Source organism: Medicago truncatula, chromosome 5, assembly GCF_003473485.1.
Source record: "Medicago truncatula cultivar Jemalong A17 chromosome 5, MtrunA17r5.0-ANR, whole genome shotgun sequence".
Lineage (NCBI taxonomy): Eukaryota > Viridiplantae > Streptophyta > Magnoliopsida > Fabales > Fabaceae > Medicago > Medicago truncatula.
In genome coordinates, this window is record NC_053046.1 from 44776615 (window position 1) to 44802462 (window position 25848).

Genomic DNA, 25848 nt, shown 5'->3' on the forward strand with positions numbered 1-25848 from the left:
TATTTCTCTTGATGGTCATTCCATTCAAACATAAAGCATTCAAGTTTGGACAATTTCCTTATGTTTGCACAGGATGAAGAAGCAATTGATGCACTCGTGAGTTTGAAAGGTAACATTTTTTACGTTTGCTACTGTCATATTGAATTTAATACTCCATCCGTTTTAAAGTAAGTGTCGTTTTAGGTGTTTACACACATATTAAGAAATACAATGATTAAAAGAAAGAGAATGATTATTTTACCAAATTATCCTTATTAACTATTGGTTAATTTTAAAAGTAATATTTTGGAAGTAGTGTGCAGAGTATTAATTGGAGGGTATAATTGAAAAGAAAAAAGTTATTATTGCATTGAAAACTGAAAACGACATTCATTTTAAAACAATTTTTTTTAGCTAAAGCGATACTCATTTTGAAACAGAGGGAGGACGATTTTACCACTGCTCCTTAATGAAAAAGTTCAAGTTAATGTTGGTAGGGATGTTGGGAAAGCTCTTTAACTTTTGTGGAACTCAATTTGAATGATGTTTTGTTGGCTAATATATTGTGCTATTATGATTCATTTCACCATTGATGTCGTGATTTAACGCCTCAATCTGAAGAAATAGAGAAAGAATATGATTGCTGATATAATTTGGTCTGAAATTTTAATGATTTAAAAAGAAACGTAACTCAAGTATTCATTCAACCATTGATGCAGTGATTTAACACCGCAATCTACCTTTACCTTGATGTGCTATTCTGTCTGACAACAAGTTTCACACAATCTTCACAAAGAGAAAAAAAATACTTATAATTGTTGATTTATATGATATTAGTTGATGAAAAGGTAATATTCCAAGGGATCTATCACTTATAATTGTTGATTTAACTCCTGTTGCTCTAGTCCATGCCTTGCTTTGTGATTCCATAGATGGCGGATTTTAGCATGGGACAATGAAAAAATTTCTCCATCTTAAATCAATTTTGTCTTATCTATTATTACTTATACAACCAGTTTTGCTATATTTCAATTCATATCCCGATTTAAAAACATGATCGATATTGTTTTCCTTATTCCTTTATGATTAATTTTTTTTGTTACCCTCTCGTGTTTTTCTTATTGCCATTACAATCAAATTTTAATGTTACTAATCAGGGCCGACCCAACATGTCAAGAGGCCTAAAACAAATTTTATAATTAGGTCTTTTGGAATTAAAAAAAATAACACAATGCTTATTAAAAGCATAATAAATCAAGTTCTTTTGAATTCAAAATTTGAACTTAAGACCAAAAGGATTTGAGGCATTAAAATTGACCAGGTAAGCTAGATAAATATTGATTATTAGTATGTCATATTATATACTCCCTCCGTTTTTAAATATAAACAAATTTTACTTTTTAGGTTCATTCAATTAATGATGTATGTGGTTCATATTATGAACCACATACATCATTAATTGAATGAACCTAAAAAGTAAATTTTGCTTATATTTAAAAACGGATGGAGTATTTATAACTAAATTGACTTATTTTTAGAGCTTTTTTTAACCTAAAATTTTGAGGCCTAAAGCCCTTGCTTGGGTGGCTTGGCCCTTAGGCCGGCCTTGTTACTAATTAAAACTGAACTACAATTTTGTTAACGTAAATATATTTATTTTTTATAAATAAATTAAAGGCATAATTGCACTTTTGGACCCCTATCTTTCTAAAAGTTGCGGTTATGGCCCCCTAACTAATTTAAATACAAAACAGCCCCCTATGTTTTGATTGTTTGGCAGTTTTGGACCCCCAGTCCATTAGTGAGGTGCCACGTGGCCCCCTAAATAATACACGTGGCACCTCACTAATGGACCGGGCGTCCAAAACTGCCAAAGAATCAAAACATAGGGGGTTGTTTTGTATTTAAATTAGTTAGGGGCCATAACCGCAACTTTTGGAAAGATAGGGGTCCAAAAGTGCAATTAAGCCTAAATTAAATAACAATAATTATTAGATACTAATCAACAAAAGTAAAGAGTCAGAGTTTGAATCCATTACAACAATTGATTTAACAATTTCAAATAAATTACCGGTGAATTATAAATTATAGACAACATGTGGGTATATAATAAAAAAGTCGAGTTTTTTTTTTTTATAAAAGTAAAAAAAAAATAACATAGCTTTTTTTTTAGAAATATAAATTGCATATTTTTTTATTCGTTCCAATTCCAAATATATGAATATATAAAAGATAGGTGATTTGATACCATTTAAAAAGAAATTACATTAATACTTTATTAGTAAAATTCATCCAAATTTCAGGTAAAGTTTTAGAACCATCCTATCTATTGGTATTTGTTAATATTAAATCAAAGGCTCATGTTAAATTGACCTAAGATGGGAAAAGATCACAATTTTCCCATGCTAAACGTCACCTTAAATATGGACTATATAAATGATCATAGGATCCTATAAAGACGTTTGTTTTATGTGGGACGTCAGACTTTGCTAGAACTACAGCAACTTATTTTGATGATACTATTTTAGAGGAGCAACTTATATTATGCTTATTTTCCATCATGAACACATTGTTGTATGTCTTATAGTCATAACATGTTATTTTGATGTTTTGTGCTGATAAGCTCTTGGTTCATGATGACCAGGTAGATGATACAAACATCACATCAAATTAGTATAAAAAGAAATATTTCAAAATGTACTTTAGTTTATTCATATGAACCTAAGTTTGCATATCATCATTATGATGATTTTTTTTTATACAATTACCTTTTGTACTGAACTTTATGTCTTTGATTAGTCTATGTTCTAACCTACCTTAAAGATTAATTCACGGTACACTAAAAAATATATAAATGACCAATACTGTAACAGATCTGTGCTGCGATAGCGCGGGTCAAGAGTCTAGGATCAGAAAAAAAGATGTTGTGGTAAAATTTAAATTATCTTTTTGGACACGTGTCACCTGTTGAGCTACTTCAACTTAATATATTATTTAAATATTCCTTAAAAAAATACATTTACATATGTAAAAAATTAATATAGGCTAATAAGCTTAAAGGATTCAAAGGTAAAATTAATTGAGTTGAGCTTTTTCCATGAGATAGAGTAAGAATCCTTACCAACTGAGTTAAATTTTTTTTTATTTAAAAACGTGTTTTTTTAAATAGGCACAGCACCTGCTCAATCATGACACGTTTTTAGTAAATTGTGTCACGATTCCTTCTTTCAAAGGCTTAGCTAGAATAACACTTTGGTGAGAAATGTTGATGACATAACTAGCAACATTACATGTTAAGATTATGTAATTGTACTTTGATCGGACGTCTTCACGTGCTTAACTTGAAGGTTGAGTGCACAACACTCCCAGTGGCCACCAGGTTGCCATGAAGCCATAGAAAGTCGTAGCTCTATAGATCGCTGTAAAGCTTTGTCATAACTAAATATTTGTTTAAGCCACACTTTTAACTTTGAGAATTTCTGAGACTCTGTGGGATTGATATCTTATTATACTATAATTTAGACATTGTATACTTGCACTCAGTCTTCCAATATTAAAATACACATAGTGTTTTGGGAGACATCAACCTGCCTAACCAGAGCACTTGATTCAATCTGATTTACATGTACATTTTTATTTTTTATTTTTTATTTATTTATAAAAACCGAGTTAAAACAAGCAAGTCATCTGATTCAGGAAACTGAACCAGTGACCACTGGTTTGACCAATAAACAATTGAATGGTTGATCACTGGTTAAATTTTTAAAACATTGTTGTATTTCATTAAATGGTAGTGGATGGTTCCTGATAATAAACATTTTTTAAATTTTAATTTTTTAATAAAGACCAATGTGACCCGAGTCATCCGATTAAATCTGATTTAATACATTTACATTTTTTTTTTATAGAAACCGAATTAAACAACTAGATCGTCCAATAAACCAATGACTCGGTTCCTTGACCGGGTTGATCATCTTTTTGGTTTTAAAACAATTTTATGTTATTTTGTCAAAAAATATCGTTGTATTCCATTAAATGGTTTTTGATAACCAATTAATGTCTACTAGTATGACTAATTTGATACTTATATGAAACTCTAAAAAACAGTTCAATTCTATTAATTGGTGCACGTCATCTTAAGGTACAAGATGAATCTCGAGAAGGTGGCATTTAGGGTGGAAAAGGGAAGTCTTTTCCCACCATAGTAAAGTTAGATTTTTACCATTAGATTAAAGAGGTCTATTGATCTTATCATGGTCTGTCCATATTATATTTTTTCTTTCTCTTTACCAGTGTCTTCAACCTCCATCAAACTACCATTGACCCATCACCGATTCACCACCAATGCCTTCAACCATGAATAGTAATATTTTAAAACAAAAAAAAAGTCTAAAGGAACTACTATGGTATTACTATGGTATTACTAGTAGAAACGTTCCAAAGTCTGAAGGAACTACTCTGGTATTATGCTGGTAGAAACGTTCCTCGTCCTCAATTTCACTACTATAAAATTCAAGTTCTGATGGGTGTTGATGGGTCACTTTACAGTGATTCCTCGTGTTCAAAATTTGTGCTCAATTTCACAGTGATTCTTCGTACGACCATCTCCACGGTTAAATCTGTCATAGCTTGAAGACCATATGCAAGAATACCAAATTGATCTCCAGTTGAAAGGGACAGAACGATGTCATCGGATAAAGGTCGTCGGGAAATTGAGATACTGGCCATGGTGGGTAGTGGTGGTTGATTTCTAGTTGAACAATTGATGTTAAAATTGGGAAATATTAGTTTAAGTTTGAACATGAACAGTGAATCTTGCAGTTGCGGTGGTTGGGCAAGGAGAGAGATGGGTTGTAGAGGGTGAGTTGTTAGATCTAGTGTGTTTGATGTTGGTGGTGGTGATGGCGGTGGTGGTAGTAGGTGAGTGGGACATGGAAGAGAGAGGATGGAGAGGAAGGTAGTGTAAAAATGATCTAGAGTTGATGGAGTATGATAAGACTGTACTCTCCAATTAATCCAACAGTTAAAATCTACTTTCCCATAGTGGGAAAGAATTCCTCCTACCCACCCTAAATGCCACCTCTTGAGAAACATATGATGAATAAGGGTGTCATTTACTATACACAAACACAAATTTGTGCACATGAAACAAAGATCTTTGTAAAACTTTAATAGCTTTTGATATATAATAAAAAAATATAAACGACAATGATTTATCATTGGCAACTTGCAACACACCTTTTGCTTTGTACACAGAAAAGGACATATAACCACACCAAAATATTATTTTATAAATTTTATTTGTGGGCTTTACAAAAGAAATCTGATGGGCCAAGGAAATGAGTTGTATTGGGCTTATTATTTTTAACGGCACCTAGTCTTTTTTGCTACAGTAATTTATTAAATTGTTAATTTTGTGAGAATTAATTAATTATATAGACTAAACTTCAATAAAATTAATTAATGTTTTAATATAATCTTAGATAAAAAAAATTTTAATTCAAGGAAATGTTAATTGATTTTTTTTTATTTTTAAATTTAACAAATTGTTAATTTTCTATCGATCTCGAATGGTATGTGACGGTGAATTTATGTTTGACCAAGTGAGTTAATCTTATGGGGTTGAATTTATAATGAAAAATAAATTTATCAAAAATTTAAATAATAAAAAGGAGTCAGTTATATGTCGAAACAAGTCTCATTGCTGACATTATGCAGCTACCTGCTTTGTCCTTTTGTATACCTATGTTAAAAAAAAGCTGAAAAGTTGTTTTGTCGTTAAGTACTCCCTCCTCCGTCCTAAATTATAAGCAAAAAAACAAAAATCACACTTATTAAGAAAACTAAAACATAAGAATTTGGAGTATAGTTTTTTGTGTTTTCTTTTGAAAAAGTTTTATAGGGAGATGTAAAAACAATTTTCATTGGCTATTGGTTATGGAAAAAATGAAAGAAAGAGAAAATTGAATGTAATTTGCATTTAATTTTATGAGAATAACAAAAAAAAATCTTGAAAAAGATAAAAGTTTGTATTTTTTGCTTATATTTTGGTACAAAGAAAATGTGTTTTTTTTTGCTTATATTATGGGACGGAGGGAGTATCCTTTTGCAGCAAGTGCAGAAAAGTTGTGGACTAAGATTTCATAAGTTTATTAAATAGATGCATTAAAAATTAGAGTTAATTAAAATATTATTTTTTTATACGGTTTAAATACATACCCTCATTTCTCAATTTCTCACACCGTTTCATCTTTCCTTCTTACATTTTCTCTTATCTCAACTTATTCCTTTCTCATTTTAACTTTGTCTATGCCTATTGGAATACGTCGAGTGTCAAATTTCAGCATATAGTTGAACCATTCAACAATTGGTGGATTGCACCAGTTGATACTCTATCAATAATGCTAAGTTTAAATTATTGAGATTATTTTATTAATGTATTGTAATTTATATTTGTTTAATCGATCTAAATGTTTCCATAAAAGAATAGGAGAAGGTGCACACTTGAATAGTTGGTAATTTGCATTTCGTGGATTTTTATTAGAGAGAATTCCGCATAATTTAGCATCTCTTAAAAAAAAAAAAGAGGATTGCTATCTAAATTTTTCCATGAAAGAATAGGAGAAGCTGCACACTTAGATAGTTGGTAATTTGCATTTCGTGGATTTTTATTAGAGAGAATTCTGCACAATTTAGCATCTCTCAAAAAAAAAAAAAGAGCATTGCTATCTAAATTTTTCCATAAAAGAATAGGAGAAGCTACACACTTGGATAGTTGGTAATTTGCATTTCGTGGATTTTCATTAGAGAGAATTCCGCACAATTTAGCATCTCTCAAAAAAAAAAATTGCTATTTATCTTGCGAGATTATATTAAGAATTGATCACGAAAAGATTCCAGCCAATTAGTTTTCTTATTGGCCAGAAAATTTAAGGAAAGGTGTTTAGAAAATATACCATCGTTAAATTTTCAGAAAACTCTTTGTCGTTATATCTATCAATTCTAAAAAAAAAAAAAAATTATCATCCATCAAAATAGATACATGGTCATAAACAAAAATTAGCAGCATAAACTAGATCCATAAAGGAAAAGGGTTATAACTTATTATTACAAATTCAAATGACAATGACTATCTCTAAATACATACATATATATCTCATTAATTTCAATATGTAGGTGTATTTAGTAAAATAGTCATTCATTAATTTCAATTAAAATATGTTCTTGTATTTATTTTTTTTGGTTTTTTTCCAGCAGGTACAAAACCAACAGTTGGCTTTAAAAGAAGAATTTAATTTGTGCATGGTACACAAAACTTTGTAGTGTGTATACTAAATGCCACCATGAATAAGAACTAAAATGTATTATAAATTACTCTTGAGAAGCGTATGATGAAGACTATTTTAATAACCTTCACTAATTTTTACTTAAGCAGCATAAGCAGGATACAAAATTGATGCTACAAGAAATCGTCAGTCTAAACTAATTTCTACATCTAACCACTGTACCTATATGTTTGAATCAGTTCTACCACAATGACGAATTCTTCTGACACATTTTTGGAATCATATTCTTGGCATGATGAAAGTGGAGCACAGCAAGAAGAAATGTCGATTCCAGCCACTTCCATAGCATTGCAGACCCATTCCCGTAAGTATCTTATAAATATCCGTGAAGTATCTCATATGTATACCATGCATATATGTTTCCATTTTTGTTTAGTATCTGCCTTCATATATCAAAACACAGGATTGGCTTTGTTGAGAATACAAAACCAGACATGCAAACAAACATACCTGGGTAAGCTACTTTTATCATAACACAGTATTGGCTTTGTTGAGCCAGTCTCAAGTTCAACCTTCCCACACAACTACAATTAGGCTAGAGCATTAAGTAGGTGGGTGTGAACTGAAGTGTGTATCTATGCATGATAAAACCAGCAAAACACTGTGTTGTGAATCCGGTTCCAAAGTCACATCAATGAAATAAACAATGATGTGTGGAGCAAGAGATAGTGGTAATCAATGAGAACAAATGGTCTCCAAGCAAACAACAACAAAGCAGCCCTAGACTAGTGTATAGCAAAACCACACAAAGAGATAACAAAGCATAAACAAGATAAGTGATAAAAGGAAGAACAAAACACCGAGAAGATTGTTGACCCAGTTCAGCCAATATGGCCTAATCTGGGGGAGAGAGCAGCTCTCCAATCCAATATGAGAAAGTGTTACAAAAGGTTACAAGAACTCTAGCCTTCAAGCTTTACACATGAACAAACCCTAGATTCTACCCTTTGGTGTTTCCCCACTCTCTTAATATGAACCCTAAAACCCAAGGTGATTACAATGTTTTTCCCAACCCAAGAGACACTCTCAACAAAGACACTCAACCCATTGGTTCCCTCCTTTGCTATCCAAGTTCTCTCTCTAAGCTCATTCAAGCTCTCTTAAGTTCTCCCAGTAAAAAAGCACAAGAACACAATATATACTAGCCTTCCTCCGAAGCAATCGTGTCACGATTTCCCAAATCGTGTCACGATTTGCGTCTGACCCAAGGTAGACCAGTCCTTATCAGGGATACTTAACGAGCAAGTTTCTGAATCGTGTCACGATTTCCCAAGATCGTGCCACGATTTGGCGTCCTGCAAACTAGCTCACGGCCCCCTTGAAATCGTGTCACGATTTCTCTGTTCTTCCAGACCACAAATTTGAAGCCAATATCAACATTTCTCCACCTTGACTTCTAATTTGGTGGTGATGTCAGTTTAACCATCAACCACCATGCTGCTCTCTCCAAAAGGGAATTACTCTTCGACAAACTTGATCAAGTCCAAGCAATGCTTGAATCTTGATCTAGGCAATGACTTGGTGAACACATCCGCCGGATTCTCCTCCGATGCCACTTTCTCAACCACAATCTCTTTTGATTCAATCATGTCTCTAACAAAGTGCAGGCGAATGTCGATGTGCTTTGTCCTTTCATGATACACTTGATGATTTGCCAAGTGAATGGCACTTTGACTATCACAATGTATCTTCACACATTCTTGAGTAATTCCTAACTCACCAATCATCCCTTTCAACCATATGGCCTCCTTCACACCTTCAACAAGTGCGATGTACTCCGCTTGAGTTGTAGATAATGCCACCACGGATTGTTGATTTGCCTTCCAACTAATAGCCGTGCCATAAAGAGTAAACACAAAACCCGATAAGGATTTTCTAGTGTCCACATTGCCCGCATAATCCGCATCAACATACCCCTCCAAAGCGTCTTCATCTTGAGCTGCCCTTGTGTACTTCAAACCGCCCTTCAACGACCCATTCAAATACCTCAATACCCACTTCAAGGCTTGCCAATGCACAATTCCCGGGTTCGCCATAAACCGACTCACAATGCTAACCGCATAAGCTAAGTCTGGCCTACTACAAACCATTCCATACATGATGCTTCCAACCCCACTTGCATAGGGAGTACCTTCCATCAATTGCTTCTCATCCTCGGATTGAGGACATTGTTGTATGGACAACTTTGTGTGGTGCCCCAAGGGAGTGCTCACGGTTTTAGAGTTTGACATTCTAAAACGCTCCACCACCTTCTTCAAATAACTAAGTTGAGATAAGAAAAGTTCGCCTTTGTCACGATTCCTCACGTTATCAATCCCAAGAACACTCTTTGCCGGACCAAGATCTTTCATCTCAAATTCACCATTTAACCTCTCTTTGAGCTTCATAATCTCATCCTTGCTAGAGCTCGCCATCAAGATATCATCCACATATAAAAGAAGATAGAGAATGACTTTCTCACTTTTCTTCAACATGTACACACAAGAATCATATCCGCTTCTCACAAAACCGGTCTTCAAAAGAAATTCATCAAAACGACGATACCATTGCGTAGGGCTTTGCTTCAACCCATACAAAGATTTCTTTAAAAGACACACCTTAGACTTGTCCTCCACAAAACCTTCCGGTTGCTCCATGTAGATTGTCTCTTCAAGGTCACCATGTAAGAAAGCGGTCTTCACATCCATTTGTTCCAACTCAAGATTGAATTGATTCACAATAGTCATAAATATCCTTATGGAACAATGCTTCACCACCGGTGAAAAGATCTCGTTGTAGTCGATCCCCTCCACTTGAGTGAAACCCTTTGCCACAAGTCTTGCTTTGTACCTTGGACCTTCAACACCCGGAATGCCATCCTTTTTCTTGAAGATCCACTTGCATCCAACTACCCTTTGGTGATTAGGTAGCTTCACAAGTTTCCAAGTTTGGTTCCTTTCCAATGAATCCATTTCTTCATTCACCGCCTTCAACCAATACTTGCTCTCTTTGCTCTCAAATGCCTCCTTGAAGTTTCTAGGCTCAGAGTCTTGCACATCTTCCGCCGCATTTAGAGCAAAACACACCAAGTCCGCATAACCGAATCTCTTAGGAGCCGTAATGGTCATTCTTTCTCTATCTCTAGCCAATAGATACTCAGGATCCACTACCGGTTGAGTTCCACTAGTATCCGATGTCGAAGCTTCATCTTCTACATCTTCTTCTTCTTCATTTGGAAGCTCCACCTCAAACTGAGTTTTCTCCACCATAGTTTCCGGTACTTGAGTCTCTAGGTCTTTGCACTTCATCCCCATACGGGTCTCATCAAAGGTAACATCCCTACTTATCAAGACTCTTGATCCTCCACTAGATTCCAATTTCCACAACTTGTACCCCTTCACACCTTCCGGATAACCAATGAAGACACATTTCAAAGCTCTAGGCTCAAGCTTGTCTTGCTTGATATGCGCATATGCCAAAGCTCCGAAAACCTTCAAAGAGGAGTAATCTGCCGGTTTCCCACTCCATACCTCCATAGGTGTCTTGAAGTCTATCCCCGTTGATGGACATCTATTGATCAAATAAGCAGCCGTTGTCACGGCTTCACCCCAGAAACTCTTAGGTAACCCAGCTCCTAGAATCATACATCTCACACGCTCCAAAAGAGTCCTATTCATGCGTTCCGCAAGACCATTTTGTTGTGGTGTTCTCGGTACGGTTCTATGCCTCTTGATTCCTTTCAACCTGCAAAACTCATTAAACTGCTCTGAAACAAACTCCAGGCCATTGTCAGTTCTTAAACCTTTTAGTTTAGTTCCCATTTGATTTTCTATGAGAGTGTGCCATTCTTTAAACTTTTCAAAGGTGTCACTTTTGTTTTTCAAAACAAAGACCCACACTCTCCTAGAATAATCATCAATGATAGAAAGAAAATAGGAACCTCCCCCATGAGTAGGAGTCTTAGAAGGACCCCAAAGATCCGAATGCACATACTCAAAAGACCTACTAGAATGATGCATGCCACTTCCAAACTTCACCCTATGTTGTTTGCTTAGTATGCAATGCTCACAAAATTCTAGCTTGTCCAATTTATCTTTCCCTAGCAAACCTTGTTTAGCTAGTTCAACTAAACCCCTCTCACGAACATGCCCCAATCTCAAATGCCACAATTCAGAATTATTATGAGATGCAACACTAGCTACCGATGCATTACCAATTACTATGGAACCATCTAAAATGTATAAACCATTCATTCTAGACCCCTTAACCGTAATCAGTGCACCATGCGAAATTTTACAAACCCCATGCTCTATTCTAGTGCAATAACCTAGATTATCAAACATGCTTAGGGAAATTAAATTACGCTTAAGTTCGGGAACAAACCTTACATCCCTTAAAAGGAATTCACGGCCATCAAACATATTTAGACGAACGTTGCCCATGCCTTGGACTTTGCAAGCTTTGTTATTTCCGAGTCGAACAACTCCTCCTTCTTTTAGAATCAAAGTCTCAAAATATTCCTTTCTAGGACACATGTGATAAGAGCATCCCGAGTCCAAAACCCAGCTCTTCTCCGGTTCCCAACTTGTTACCACTAGTGCACCCGCACTCTCATAACCTTCTTCATTTGAAGCCTCCACAACTTGAACCGAAGGACTACCATCGCCCCTCTTATCCGGACAATCTTTCTTGAAATGACCTTGCTTGTGACAAAGAAAGCATTTATACTTTGATTTGTCAAAGCCCTTGGACCTAGACTTGGACCTCGACTTCCCCTTGCCTTTTCCTCTATGCTCATTCCTCCCTCTTGTAACATTCAAGCCTTCACTACCTTCATCAATCTTCATGTCCTTGAACTTGGTCAATTCCTTGGTTCTCAAAGCCGCTTGGACCTCCTCCAAAGTAGTAGTGCCCTCCTTACCATAAAGGATGGTATTCTTGAAATGCTCAAAGGACTTTGGTAATGAACAAAGTAACAACAAAGCCTTATCCTCATCTTCCATGTTAACTTCAATGTTGGCCAAATCATCAAGAATCTTGTTAAACTCCGTTGTGCTCGTGATTTTCGGATATCAAATCATTAATTGATTTGAATCGTTAATCTTTGAACTCTCGATTTTTATTCGTGGGAAGGGAAAAAATGAGTAAAAACCCTTATCGAGACTTTGGATTCGGGGGTTGGTTACGCGAAGGGAAGGTGCTAGCACCCTAAGCGTCTATGGTATTCCATAGGAACCTCTTACCTAAATTATCTTGTGCTAAATTCATTTGCTTACTTGAAAAATTATTACCTAAAAGTCTAAGTGAAAGAATGGGGGGAGAAGAAGTATGTTTTTGTTTATTTTTATTTGATTTGGAAGGATAAAAATCCTATGCCTACATACCCTTAAAGAAAAGGGATCAAAACCAATGTAGTTCACCTAAAAAGTTTCTTTTTGGTGGGTTAGGTTGATTTTAAGATTTTTTGAAAATGGGTTTTTAGAAGGGAAAGAGGCCTCAAGGCATGAGATAAAATAAGGTGAGGTTGGTCGAATTTTAATTACAAAGAAATCAAGTCTATTATGAATATTAATTCAATTAAGCATTTGATTAAGAAAATAAAAAGGAAAACACTTGGGTTACAAACCAAGGTTTATTAAGAAAATATTTTTGGAGTTTTGCATGTTTTTGTTGTTTTTGAATAATAAATGAAAATTAAACTGACGGAGCAATAAAAATAAAAGCGCGTGGATTTTTGTAGTGATGTTGGATCACCACAAAATCCCTAATCTAATTTTTTTGCATTTTTTGGATATATCTAAGGCGGTAAGGAAATAAAAGGACACACACACCCACACACTTTTCTCATTTATATTTACATTGGACCTAAATACATTCTAATTGCTGGAAAATAAATAACAATAATTAAAATGCTAAATAGAAATAAAATAAAATGTAAAAATGCTAAAAAGAAATAAAAATGCAAGAAAATAAAAGAAATGGACTACCGAAGGGACAAAATTCCGAAGGGACTTTTCCGAAGGGACTTATTCCGAAGGGACAGAAAAAAAAGGGAGAAGAAAAGAATAGCTCGTTAACACAAGCTAAATAGGGAGAAGAGAGAAAAGTTCTTTGACAACTCAAGAGAACTTTTTGGTGTGTGAAATTGTGTGGAATGAGGGCTCTATTTATAGGTGAGGAGGTTGATGAAAAAAGGAAAAATGGTTTAATGGAAATGATGGACAATTATGGTGAATTTTGAAAAAGGAATGTTAAAGTTGACACTTGACTTGAAATTTTTTTTTAGACCTTGTACATTTTATTTTGGACCTATTGACACTTTGTTTTTTTTTTTTGACACTAATTAATTAAAAAGAAATAAAATAAATCTAATACGAAATAAAATAAAACAAATTAAACTAAATCATGTAAAGAAAAATAAAATTAAAAGATGGAAAATAAAAATTATTAAATATAAAAAAAGTAACTAATCTTAAAATTAAAATTAATAAAAGAAAATAAAAAGAGAAAAGAGGGTCCGACTCGGAATAAAAAATGAGGTACTTCAAAGTAACCTCTTTGCCAAAATTTCGTCTGAAACGGCGAAAATTCCCGACTTTAAAAATACGAATAAAATGGGTAAGAATAGAGGAAAGTGGTCAAAATTTGGGGTATGACATCCGTCAATTGCTCCGAGATTGATTTAGACTCCACCATCTTGAATGAATAGAGTTGTTGCTTCAAGAGTTGCCCATGAGCTAAAGATTTCGTCATATACAATGACTCCAACTTCGCCCACATCGATGCCGCGGTAGCTTCTCTCGCGACATCCCTTAAGACCTTATCTCCGAGACATAAGACAATGGCACTCTTTGCCTTGTCTACCTACCATCTCACGCTTCTCCTCTTGTGTCAAGGTTGCCGACATCGCCGCTTCACCCTTTAATGCTTCTACACACTTTTGTTGTGTCAAAACCGCTTGCATCTTAACCTTCCACAACCCGAAATCATTACTTCCGGTGAACTTCTCGATGTCCCACTTTGACCCCATGATACTATCAATAACGCCTATGCCCCACGGTGGGCGCCAATTGTTGTGAATCCGGTTCCAAAGTCACACCAATGAAATAAACAATGATGTGTGGAGCAAGAGATAGTGGTAATCAATGAGAACAATTGGTCTCCAAGCAAACAACAACAAAGCAGCCCTAGACTAGTGTATAGCAAAACCACACAAAGAGATAACAAAGCATAAACAAGATAAGTGATAAAAGGAAGAACAAAACACCGAGAAGATTGTTGGTCCAGTTCAGCCAATATGGCCTAATCTGGGGGAGAGAGCAGCTCTCCAATCCAATATGAGAAAGTGTTACAAAAGGTTACAAGAACTCTAGCCTTCAAGCTTTACACATGAACAAACCCTAGATTCTACCCTTTGGTGTTTCCCCACTCTCTTAATATGAACCCTAAAACCCAAGGTGATTACAATGTTTTTCCCAACCCAAGAGACACTCTCAACAAAGACACTCAACCCATTGGTTCCCTCCTTTGCTATCCAAGTTCTCTCTCTAAGCTCATTCAAGCTCTCTTAAGTTCTCCCAGTAAAAAAACACAAGAACACAATATATACTAGCCTTCCTCTGAAGCAATCGTGTCACGATTTCCCAAATCGTGTCACGATTTGCGTCTGACCCAAGGTAGACCAGTCCTTATCAGGGATACTTAACGAGCAAGTTTCTGAATCGTGTCACGATTTCCCAAGATCGTGCCACGATTTGGCGTCCTGCAAACTAGCTCACGGCCCCCTTGAAATCGTGTCACGACGCCAAAATCGTGTCACGATTTCTCTGTTCTTCCAGACCACAAATTTGAAGCCAATATCAACACACTGTTTTATCAGTTAATCTCTAGGAGTTTCAGAAGAAACCATTACGAAATCAGCAACAGTTATTAAACATTCCTACATAGATTATGATGTTGTTTGATAGACATGAATGAGTGTGCAACATCAGACGAAAGAAAAAGTACAAACAGTAAGATTTTGTTGTACCGCCGGTATATAACTAACAATAAGTCAATGCCGAATATAATACCTCCAATTAAATAGGATGAAAAAATGTCTGCTCCGTGCTCCAACTCGTTGTACAGTAAACAATTGATGAGACTATGTAGTATCAAGGAAAACAATCACTTTTACTTTTTTATTCATTATCTCAGCATCAAGCCTTTTTTTTTATCTAAAAGCTAAAAAGCTACAAGGTCAAATAAGTGAGTAGAGACAATTATTTCATCACTGTTATGGCGCTTCCAAAACTTGTTATTTGTTTCTTCAACCTTTCGGTTCCCAGTAAATAGAAAAGCTAACTGATGGCGAGCTTTGTAACTTTATTGCACTGCAAATCAAAGCATCTGGAGTCACCTATTCATTAGAAACAAATACCCCTCAACATTGGTGAACCATTCATTCTTGGATATCTGCAATGTCGTTGATCTCCTGTAAATTGGCACAAAGAAATTGTAAGAAAATTACCAAAAGAAAAAAACTGAGAAAAAGTGTTGATTAATCAAGAGGAAGTTCATGTCACTAGCTGAAATTGTCATAAATGCTGGAAAATTAAAAGGCTTTCAATGATGCTATTAGTTAAAGCTTGTTGGGGGAATGCTTCATAATCCCCAAGCTCTTCAGGTCAGCATGCTGAAAGGCATTCATTTAATGAATGTTCGTAGGCATACTATTAGGAATGTGTATGTTAGGTGCAGGCTCAATAGAAATGGCCAATCCTAATTTAGTTGTATGTTTTAAATAGAGTAAGGGAGAGCAGGTGGCATTCGGTTATTTTGTACTAGTAACTGGTTGGTTGGAAAAGACTAGGCTCCTTGTTTCCTAGCAGTTTGTGGAAGTTCACAACAATTCCCTTTCCTCCTTCAATGTCATTTGTATTTTCTGTTTTCAATGCATAACCAACTCAAAAGGAAGGATTATTCCCAAAGTTTTATTAATAAATAAGTCCTGTTCAGTATTCGTACGAATCCTACAAGGTTCTATCAACTGGTATCAGAAGTACACGATCCTGGCAGCAGCTTGATGTCTTCTTTTGAGTGTGGATGCTTTTGGGAAGACGACGGTGGTATAATTAAGCACGTTTAGTGCAATTTAAAGTGCAGCTTTTAATGTGAACCGTTCATTTTAATCTGAGGGTAATTATTTGTTCCTGTCACCTCTTACTAGAGAGAGAGAGAGAGAGAGATGAGGGTAACAAAGGAATGGAATGTGTTCTTCAAAAAAAAAAAAAAGGAATGGAATGTGTTGGGTTTTCAGCTGCAACAACAGGATGGTAAGGGAAGGATCACTGATGGCTTGGAATACACAAATGGGGAGGAAAGGTGCTGAGAGATATCCAGGAACCGAGTAAGGTTTCCAAAGTTTGGGATAGGCACCTCAAATAGCCTACCGCTCAATTGTCATCCCTTATTTTCCTTGTCCTGTTCACAGAGATCTATGTAGTACATACCCTCTGTTTAGTTTCAGTAACAGCGATACTTAGTTTTATTATCAGGTTCTATCAGTACAGTACAACTTTTGACGTGATCATTGAGAAAAAATTCCTAATTTGGTTGGAACTTGGAATATGTTTTTAAGATAGTTGAACTGTTGCATAGTGCCCTTGTGGTATTCAATACTTGATGATATGTAAAGCAAGATGAAAACATGATTTTAATTCCATTCCAAAGCTTTTTTCTTTAAAGGAAATGAACCAGCTTAAGCTATCAATGCAGCATGTACTTCAAGTGATCTCCTGCTGCCTAGCAATTGAAAGGGAACATTGAGGGTGCGTTTGTTCCCGGTTAAATAAAGCCAGTTCAAGATTCACATGCTAAGGAAGTGTGACTTGAATTTAATAAGACAGGTCAGAAACTCTAGCACCTGAAAAGCAACTTGCAGCATTGAAGCAGACAAGTTGCTGGAGGAATTTGATCAAATATTTAATATGTTATTGGTCCAATTAAAGGAAGTATCAGGGCCGAGGGAGATGGCTTTCGAATTTTTATTACTGGTTTGAATGATGTGGATCAAATGGGACCTACCCCTGACAGAGTGATGCACCGTTAGAGGGCCAGTTTCAAAATAGTTCAAAAGGACCAAGTTTGAGCATGGCATGAGAGCATGGGGATTCACAAATCAACAGTTTTAGGAATAACTGTAGCTTTGGGTCTAACCCTTACACAGGGTTCGATCGTAATGAATTCAGAATTCGGTATATTTAATTTCAGAGTCCAGCAGAAAGGAGGGTAAAAAGAGTTGTCTAGAAATATCAAGATTATGACTCCCGGTTGGAGAACCATTGGAATCGTGCATCAGATATTTGCAGTCTGGATACATAACTAAAAGGGCACCCTCTGATAAAATCAATATAAGTGCCCATGTTTTCAAAAGACAAAACAAGAAACCAATGATGTCTGTTATACCAGTTCAAACAAAACAAACGTTTTCAAGACATCTCAACTACTCCGCCCAATAAACAAACAAGAATATAAACCATTGAAAGAAGAAGACTTGTAATATAGAAATTCAAAAGCTCAAACTGAAACTAGTATTGTACCTTATTCTCAATCACAACTCCATCTGGAATTTCCAATTTCAAGCCCGGTTTTGCAACAATAGTCATGTGCCCCTGATAGTGGGTAAAAGGTCAGGCAATGCAAAAATAAATACAATCCATAGGTCTTCCAGGCAGTAGTCAAGACAAACTCACCCTACATTACCAACTGTGTAAATTTAGTAGCATCATGAACTAGTTAAATTACTAGACTTTCATAGAATTTGAATGCAGTAAATTATAATTAGGTTTTCTACTCGAACTTGAGCTAATGTCAATCTTCTATTCCACATGAAAAGCAGAAAACTTAACAACTTTTGAACAAGAAGAAAAGTTGAAGGAAATTTGGCAGAGAGAAAAAATAGTCATAAATACTGTTTAGAGTATTGGTAAGGTACAATTACAATCTGTAGATGTAGATTTACAACATTAAAAAAAAAAACTGATTTATCTCTTTCCTGGATTATCCAGGAAAGAGATAAGGTAAGGTCTAGAGCTTGACAATATCAACCCCATATTATACGAAAATATAGTTGAATTCCGGTGCAAGGAAAATTGAGCCTGTGCATGGTCCATGTTTTGCTTCTTCAAACCCAAAGTACTCTTGCATGATGAAAAGTATTAAATATCTTGACCGCAAAACTACTATAACCTCAAAACTGCTATAGAACAATTGACAGTGCATAATAGTAGGAGCTTGATGCTAATAGTAATATTGAATCAAAAGATAACTGTATAAATTCCAGTTTATCCTACAAGGACCAAGGTTCCTCACAGACATGCAGTCATACCCTAACAATACTATTCATGCGCTCTCATCTAACGCCTCACACCCTCATAATGCAGGCTAACCTACTAACTTGGCCACATCAACAAATCCCCATGACAGAAATGGTCCATCCACGGTTTCAACTTGTGCAAGCATTATCCTTGTCAAGACCATACATGGACCCACTTATGTATTTGAATCAGTTCTGATATTGCGCTGCAATTTGGAGTCTTTAAACGTACGTATAAACAATCCACTTTGATGTTTTTTTTTTTTATCCTATTTCTCAATTTTTAACCGTGCTTAAATTTCTCTACAAACTAGCAAGATCAAAATATAATAGCAAACAAACATTCATTCACCTAAATCCAACTTTCTCTGATACACCATACATCCCAATTTAGTTTAACTTGACTTGAAATTTTTTTTTAGACCTTGTACATTTTATTTTGGACCTATTGACACTTTGTTTTTTTTTTTTGACACTAATTAATTAAAAAGAAATAAAATAAATCTAATACGAAATAAAATAAAACAAATTAAACTAAATCATGTAAAGAAAAATAAAATTAAAAGATGGAAAATAAAAATTATTAAATATAAAAAAAGTAACTAATCTTAAAATTAAAATTAATAAAAGAAAATAAAAAGAGAAAAGAGGGTCCGACTCGGAATAAAAAATGAGGTACTTCAAAGTAACCTCTTTGCCAAAATTTCGTCTGAAACGGCGAAAATTCCCGACTTTAAAAATACGAATAAAATGGGTAAGAATAGAGGAAAGTGGTCAAAATTTGGGGTATGACATCCGTCAATTGCTCCGAGATTGATTTAGACTCCACCATCTTGAATGAATAGAGTTGTTGCTTCAAGAGTTGCCCATGAGCTAAAGATTTCGTCATATACAATGACTCCAACTTCGCCCACATCGATGCCGCGGTAGCTTCTCTCGCGACATCCCTTAAGACCTTATCTCCGAGACATAAGACAATGGCACTCTTTGCCTTGTCTACCTACCATCTCACGCTTCTCCTCTTGTGTCAAGGTTGCCGACATCGCCGCTTCACCCTTTAATGCTTCTACACACTTTTGTTGTGTCAAAACCGCTTGCATCTTAACCTTCCACAACCCGAAATCATTACTTCCGGTGAACTTCTCGATGTCCCACTTTGACCCCATGATACTATCAATAACGCCTATGCCCCACGGTGGGCGCCAATTGTTGTGAATCCGGTTCCAAAGTCACACCAATGAAATAAACAATGATGTGTGGAGCAAGAGATAGTGGTAATCAATGAGAACAATTGGTCTCCAAGCAAACAACAACAAAGCAGCCCTAGACTAGTGTATAGCAAAACCACACAAAGAGATAACAAAGCATAAACAAGATAAGTGATAAAAGGAAGAACAAAACACCGAGAAGATTGTTGGTCCAGTTCAGCCAATATGGCCTAATCTGGGGGAGAGAGCAGCTCTCCAATCCAATATGAGAAAGTGTTACAAAAGGTTACAAGAACTCTAGCCTTCAAGCTTTACACATGAACAAACCCTAGATTCTACCCTTTGGTGTTTCCCCACTCTCTTAATATGAACCCTAAAACCCAAGGTGATTACAATGTTTTTCCCAACCCAAGAGACACTCTCAACAAAGACACTCAACCCATTGGTTCCCTCCTTTGCTATCCAAGTTCTCTCTCTAAGCTCATTCAAGCTCTCTTAAGTTCTCCCAGTAAAAAAACACAAGAACACAATATATACTAGCCTTCCTCTGAAGCAATCGTGTCACGATTTCCCAAATCGTGTCACGATTTGCGTCTGACCCAAGGTAGACCAGTCCTTATCAGGGATACTTAACGAGCAAGTTTCTGAATCGTGTCACGATTTCCCAAGATCGTGCCACGATTTGGCGTCCTGCAAACTAGCTCACGGCCCCCTTGAAATCGTGTCACGACGCCAAAATCGTGTCACGATTTCTCTGTTCTTCCAGACCACAAATTTGAAGCCAATATCAACACACTGTTTTATCAGTTAATCTCTAGGAGTTTCAGAAGAAACCATTACGAAATCAGCAACAGTTATTAAACATTCCTACATAGATTATGATGTTGTTTGATAGACATGAATGAGTGTGCAACATCAGACGAAAGAAAAAGTACAAACAGTAAGATTTTGTTGTACCGCCGGTATATAACTAACAATAAGTCAATGCCGAATATAATACCTCCAATTAAATAGGATGAAAAAATGTCTGCTCCGTGCTCCAACTCGTTGTACAGTAAACAATTGATGAGACTATGTAGTATCAAGGAAAACAATCACTTTTACTTTTTTATTCATTATCTCAGCATCAAGCCTTTTTTTTATCTAAAAGCTAAAAAGCTACAAGGTCAAATAAGTGAGTAGAGACAATTATTTCATCACTGTTATGGCGCTTCCAAAACTTGTTATTTGTTTCTTCAACCTTTCGGTTCCCAGTAAATAGAAAAGCTAACTGATGGCGAGCTTTGTAACTTTATTGCACTGCAAATCAAAGCATCTGGAGTCACCTATTCATTAGAAACAAATACCCCTCAACATTGGTGAACCATTCATTCTTGGATATCTGCAATGTCGTTGATCTCCTGTAAATTGGCACAAAGAAATTGTAAGAAAATTACCAAAAGAAAAAAACTGAGAAAAAGTGTTGATTAATCAAGAGGAAGTTCATGTCACTAGCTGAAATTGTCATAAATGCTGGAAAATTAAAAGGCTTTCAATGATGCTATTAGTTAAAGCTTGTTGGGGGAATGCTTCATAATCCCCAAGCTCTTCAGGTCAGCATGCTGAAAGGCATTCATTTAATGAATGTTCGTAGGCATACTATTAGGAATGTGTATGTTAGGTGCAGGCTCAATAGAAATGGCCAATCCTAATTTAGTTGTATGTTTTAAATAGAGTAAGGGAGAGCAGGTGGCATTCGGTTATTTTGTACTAGTAACTGGTTGGTTGGAAAAGACTAGGCTCCTTGTTTCCTAGCAGTTTGTGGAAGTTCACAACAATTCCCTTTCCTCCTTCAATGTCATTTGTATTTTCTGTTTTCAATGCATAACCAACTCAAAAGGAAGGATTATTCCCAAAGTTTTATTAATAAATAAGTCCTGTTCAGTATTCGTACGAATCCTACAAGGTTCTATCAACTGGTATCAGAAGTACACGATCCTGGCAGCAGCTTGATGTCTTCTTTTGAGTGTGGATGCTTTTGGGAAGACGACGGTGGTATAATTAAGCACGTTTAGTGCAATTTAAAGTGCAGCTTTTAATGTGAACCGTTCATTTTAATCTGAGGGTAATTATTTGTTCCTGTCACCTCTTACTAGAGAGAGAGAGAGAGAGAGATGAGGGTAACAAAGGAATGGAATGTGTTCTTCAAAAAAAAAAAAAAGGAATGGAATGTGTTGGGTTTTCAGCTGCAACAACAGGATGGTAAGGGAAGGATCACTGATGGCTTGGAATACACAAATGGGGAGGAAAGGTGCTGAGAGATATCCAGGAACCGAGTAAGGTTTCCAAAGTTTGGGATAGGCACCTCAAATAGCCTACCGCTCAATTGTCATCCCTTATTTTCCTTGTCCTGTTCACAGAGATCTATGTAGTACATACCCTCTGTTTAGTTTCAGTAACAGCGATACTTAGTTTTATTATCAGGTTCTATCAGTACAGTACAACTTTTGACGTGATCATTGAGAAAAAATTCCTAATTTGGTTGGAACTTGGAATATGTTTTTAAGATAGTTGAACTGTTGCATAGTGCCCTTGTGGTATTCAATACTTGATGATATGTAAAGCAAGATGAAAACATGATTTTAATTCCATTCCAAAGCTTTTTTCTTTAAAGGAAATGAACCAGCTTAAGCTATCAATGCAGCATGTACTTCAAGTGATCTCCTGCTGCCTAGCAATTGAAAGGGAACATTGAGGGTGCGTTTGTTCCCGGTTAAATAAAGCCAGTTCAAGATTCACATGCTAAGGAAGTGTGACTTGAATTTAATAAGACAGGTCAGAAACTCTAGCACCTGAAAAGCAACTTGCAGCATTGAAGCAGACAAGTTGCTGGAGGAATTTGATCAAATATTTAATATGTTATTGGTCCAATTAAAGGAAGTATCAGGGCCGAGGGAGATGGCTTTCGAATTTTTATTACTGGTTTGAATGATGTGGATCAAATGGGACCTACCCCTGACAGAGTGATGCACCGTTAGAGGGCCAGTTTCAAAATAGTTCAAAAGGACCAAGTTTGAGCATGGCATGAGAGCATGGGGATTCACAAATCAACAGTTTTAGGAATAACTGTAGCTTTGGGTCTAACCCTTACACAGGGTTCGATCGTAATGAATTCAGAATTCGGTATATTTAATTTCAGAGTCCAGCAGAAAGGAGGGTAAAAAGAGTTGTCTAGAAATATCAAGATTATGACTCCCGGTTGGAGAACCATTGGAATCGTGCATCAGATATTTGCAGTCTGGATACATAACTAAAAGGGCACCCTCTGATAAAATCAATATAAGTGCCCATGTTTTCAAAAGACAAAACAAGAAACCAATGATGTCTGTTATACCAGTTCAAACAAAACAAACGTTTTCAAGACATCTCAACTACTCCGCCCAATAAACAAACAAGAATATAAACCATTGAAAGAAGAAGACTTGTAATATAGAAATTCAAAAGCTCAAACTGAAACTAGTATTGTACCTTATTCTCAATCACAACTCCATCTGGAATTTCCAATTTCAAGCCCGGTTTTGCAACAATAGTCATGTGCCCCTGATAGTGGGTAAAAGGTCAGGCAATGCAAAAATAAATACAATCCATAGGTCTTCCAGGCAGTAGTCAAGACAAACTCACCCTACATTACCAACTGTGTAAATTTAGTAGCATCATGAACTAGTTAAATTACTAGACTTTCATAGAATTTGAATGCAGTAAATTATAATTAGGTTTTCTACTCGAACTTGAGCTAATGTCAATCTTCTATTCCACATGAAAAGCAGAAAACTTAACAACTTTTGAACAAGAAGAAAAGTTGAAGGAAATTTGGCAGAGAGAAAAAATAGTCATAAATACTGTTTAGAGTATTGGTAAGGTACAATTACAATCTGTAGATGTAGATTTACAACATTAAAAAAAAAAACTGATTTATCTCTTTCCTGGATTATCCAGGAAAGAGATAAGGTAAGGTCTAGAGCTTGACAATATCAACCCCATATTATACGAAAATATAGTTGAATTCCGGTGCAAGGAAAATTGAGCCTGTGCATGGTCCATGTTTTGCTTCTTCAAACCCAAAGTACTCTTGCATGATGAAAAGTATTAAATATCTTGACCGCAAAACTACTATAACCTCAAAACTGCTATAGAACAATTGACAGTGCATAATAGTAGGAGCTTGATGCTAATAGTAATATTGAATCAAAAGATAACTGTATAAATTCCAGTTTATCCTACAAGGACCAAGGTTCCTCACAGACATGCAGTCATACCCTAACAATACTATTCATGCGCTCTCATCTAACGCCTCACACCCTCATAATGCAGGCTAACCTACTAACTTGGCCACATCAACAAATCCCCATGACAGAAATGGTCCATCCACGGTTTCAACTTGTGCAAGCATTATCCTTGTCAAGACCATACATGGACCCACTTATGTATTTGAATCAGTTCTGATATTGCGCTGCAATTTGGAGTCTTTAAACGTACGTATAAACAATCCACTTTGATGTTTTTTTTTTTTATCCTATTTCTCAATTTTTAACCGTGCTTAAATTTCTCTACAAACTAGCAAGATCAAAATATAATAGCAAACAAACATTCATTCACCTAAATCCAACTTTCTCTGATACACCATACATCCCAATTTAGTTTAACTTGACTTGAAATTTTTTTTTAGACCTTGTACATTTTATTTTGGACCTATTGACACTTTGTTTTTTTTTTTTGACACTAATTAATTAAAAAGAAATAAAATAAATCTAATACGAAATAAAATAAAACAAATTAAACTAAATCATGTAAAGAAAAATAAAATTAAAAGATGGAAAATAAAAATTATTAAATATAAAAAAAGTAACTAATCTTAAAATTAAAATTAATAAAAGAAAATAAAAAGAGAAAAGAGGGTCCGACTCGGAATAAAAAATGAGGTACTTCAAAGTAACCTCTTTGCCAAAATTTCGTCTGAAACGGCGAAAATTCCCGACTTTAAAAATACGAATAAAATGGGTAAGAATAGAGGAAAGTGGTCAAAATTTGGGGTATGACATCCGTCAATTGCTCCGAGATTGATTTAGACTCCACCATCTTGAATGAATAGAGTTGTTGCTTCAAGAGTTGCCCATGAGCTAAAGATTTCGTCATATACAATGACTCCAACTTCGCCCACATCGATGCCGCGGTAGCTTCTCTCGCGACATCCCTTAAGACCTTATCTCCGAGACATAAGACAATGGCACTCTTTGCCTTGTCTACCTACCATCTCACGCTTCTCCTCTTGTGTCAAGGTTGCCGACATCGCCGCTTCACCCTTTAATGCTTCTACACACTTTTGTTGTGTCAAAACCGCTTGCATCTTAACCTTCCACAACCCGAAATCATTACTTCCGGTGAACTTCTCGATGTCCCACTTTGACCCCATGATACTATCAATAACGCCTATGCCCCACGGTGGGCGCCAATTGTTGTGAATCCGGTTCCAAAGTCACACCAATGAAATAAACAATGATGTGTGGAGCAAGAGATAGTGGTAATCAATGAGAACAATTGGTCTCCAAGCAAACAACAACAAAGCAGCCCTAGACTAGTGTATAGCAAAACCACACAAAGAGATAACAAAGCATAAACAAGATAAGTGATAAAAGGAAGAACAAAACACCGAGAAGATTGTTGGTCCAGTTCAGCCAATATGGCCTAATCTGGGGGAGAGAGCAGCTCTCCAATCCAATATGAGAAAGTGTTACAAAAGGTTACAAGAACTCTAGCCTTCAAGCTTTACACATGAACAAACCCTAGATTCTACCCTTTGGTGTTTCCCCACTCTCTTAATATGAACCCTAAAACCCAAGGTGATTACAATGTTTTTCCCAACCCAAGAGACACTCTCAACAAAGACACTCAACCCATTGGTTCCCTCCTTTGCTATCCAAGTTCTCTCTCTAAGCTCATTCAA

General features: G+C 35.8%; 2 long non-coding RNA genes across 2 annotated transcripts; both read right to left on the reverse strand.

Moving 5' to 3' along the window:
- Positions 1-15347: 15347 nt before the first annotated feature.
- LOC112422238 (uncharacterized) lies at positions 15348-17961 on the reverse strand. Its single transcript, XR_003012582.2, has 2 exons — positions 17885-17961; positions 15348-15777 (listed from the first exon to the last, which is right to left on the reverse strand). It is a non-coding gene; the product is annotated as an uncharacterized lncRNA (long non-coding RNA).
- A 2878-nt stretch (positions 17962-20839) lies between these two features.
- On the reverse strand, positions 20840-23452 carry LOC112422235 (uncharacterized). The gene is made up of 2 exons (XR_003012580.2): positions 23376-23452; positions 20840-21268 (listed from the first exon to the last, which is right to left on the reverse strand). It is a non-coding gene; the product is annotated as an uncharacterized lncRNA (long non-coding RNA).
- Positions 23453-25848: the final 2396 nt, after the last annotated feature.